Source organism: Silene latifolia, chromosome 3, assembly GCF_048544455.1.
Source record: "Silene latifolia isolate original U9 population chromosome 3, ASM4854445v1, whole genome shotgun sequence".
Lineage (NCBI taxonomy): Eukaryota > Viridiplantae > Streptophyta > Magnoliopsida > Caryophyllales > Caryophyllaceae > Silene > Silene latifolia.
The window spans coordinates 56,606,949-56,609,374 of NC_133528.1; the positions used below are offsets into that span (position 1 = coordinate 56,606,949).

Genomic DNA, 2,426 nt, shown 5'->3' on the forward strand with positions numbered 1-2,426 from the left:
TCGCCAATCCGAGCGTCCCGCAAAGGAATCCGCCCGGATTCCCCCTCGCCAGTCCGAGCGTCTTGCCCAAGAATCCGCTCGGATCCCTCAGCCCAGATCCGGCCGTCCCGACTCCCATCCGCACGGATCGCAGCACAGCACGTTTTCATTCCTCAAGCATCGATAAGAGAAGCCCTTCTCTCGGATAATCCCGGAGGCTCCTTGCTCAACTTAAAAAGTGTAATTACTAGTTTAGCCCTTAGTTAACCCTAATGCATCCTCCCTAATTTTCACTATAAATACCCCATTAGTCTAATTAGAGGAGCATGTTCTTCTTATCAATAATTAGTGTAGTTAATATCAATCAAATCTCTCTTCAATATTGTAATCAAATATTAATCAAGTTTTAATCCAAGTTTTAGTTCTTTAATCTCTCTCTTGTTCTTACTTTATTTTGGGTAATTGAAGATTATTTGGGTTATTATTGGGAGATTGACAACCTCTCAATCTAGGATTCAAGTACTTCTATTATTCTTGCTTTATTATTGGAATCATTAGTAGGTATAATCTCTTAATCCCTTTTTTAATTATTGCTAATTACTTTCATTTATTCATCATGTTTCATTATGTTAGTATGATTGACAACCTTTCTAGCATGATCAATATGATAATGAGTGAGTAGTCTCTTAGCTAGGGTTTAATGGGTGATTAGGGGAAACCAACATGGGGAATGATTCATGCTTAAATTAATATGCTTTCATATCTTATTTGCTTGCTTGTTTTGATCTTAATACATGCACATGTTATATTTGATGAAATGCTAAGCCTATGAATCCTTGCATTTACTATCATCTTCTATCCTTTCAACTTGACTTGTAAGACATAACCCAACTCGAGTCTTGTTAGACCATGCATGTGTTAAGTAGGGAAGATTAAGTCGACTTGTAGGTGTTGTACAATCCAAGAGATTCGGCTCCGGGACCCAAACTTTCCTAGGATTGTAAGATATAACCCAACTCAATCCATCACAACAATAATTGCTTGCTTATAATTTGAGAACATGTTTGTATGATCATATCCCATGATTCCCCTATGAACCCATGACACCCTAGTGCTTTTAATCAATTGTTTACATCCCTTATTTTATTTACCTTGTTAGTTTATTTTCATTGCTATCTTAGTTTAGTAACCTTCTACATCAACCCAATTTGTGACACCCCTAGACACCACTAGTTACAATAGAATCTTCATTTCAATACCCGTCCCTTGGGATCCGACCTTTACTTGCCTCTTTACTAATTGTAGAGTTGTTTGTGAAGTATAAATTGTGTTTTGTATCGACCATTAACCAACGACCACATATGCTTAATTGTGAACACCAAATGGCTCCGATCAAAAATGGCGCCGTTGCCGGGGACGGTGTTTAATTGATTTAAGATTTCTTTTATTGTTTTTAGTTGTGTCTTTTTCACCTTGGGAAGTAAAACTCCTCAAGGTTTGTTCTAATTGTTTTTGAGTTGTTTGATATTTTGCATGTCTAGAAGGTTACAAAGAGATTTGTTACCTTTTGACCGTGAAATCGAAAGAACCTTGACGAATAATAGGAGACTTGTTAGGAGGAATTTGGGAGGTGTTGGTGAAGTTGTTCAACCCGCTAGTGAGTTTGTCAATCCTTTCGCAATAGAAGGAGAAGAAAACCCATTAAACAATACCACACAAAATCCACCTACAATGCCTAAATTCTCGTCGCACTCTATACCCACCGAGGAGGATCTACCAAATGGTACTCCTACCCCACAACATCTTACCGGAAACTTTATTGCCAAGTCCGCCTTCATCCAACTAGTTGAGAGGAGCCAATTCGGGGGAATGCCTAGTGAGGACCCTCATTCTCATATGGAAACCTTTTGTGATTATTGTGAAGCTATCTCTCAAACGGGCGTGACTCAAGACCAAATAAGATGGGTCTTATTTCCTTTTTCGTTAATCGGCACCGCAAAGCAATGGTTGAAGGGCCTTGATAAGGCCACCCTTGGAATAGATTCTTGGAAGAAGCTAGCTCTAGCTTTCTACAAAAATTTCTACCCACCGGAAAAGACTAATATGCTAAGAGCTCAAATTACGGGTTTTAAGCAAAGGGATGAAGAGTCTTTGTATGAAGCTTGGGAGCGGTTCAAAGGTATTTGTCGCTCATGTCCTCACCATGGACTTAGCGAATGGTTTTTAGTGCAACAATTTTGGAATGGTTTATATGAAGATTCAAGGAACATTCTCAATATGGGATCAAATGGAATGTTCACCGAAGTTGATGACAATCAAACATGGAACAAGATTGAGGAAATGGCGGTCCATAATTCGCAATATAGTAGGCCTCGCAAGGCTACTAGAGGAGGAAAGTATGAAGTGGACACCGTTACTCAATTGGGTGCTCAACTTAGTGCTCACAT

At 39.1% G+C, this 2,426-nt stretch overlaps 1 non-coding gene across 1 annotated transcript; it reads right to left on the reverse strand.

The window, feature by feature from the left end:
• Positions 1-2,082: 2,082 nt before the first annotated feature.
• LOC141650677 (small nucleolar RNA R71) lies at positions 2,083-2,189 on the reverse strand. The gene has a single exon (XR_012546696.1). It is a non-coding gene; the product is annotated as a small nucleolar RNA R71 (small nucleolar RNA).
• Positions 2,190-2,426: the final 237 nt, after the last annotated feature.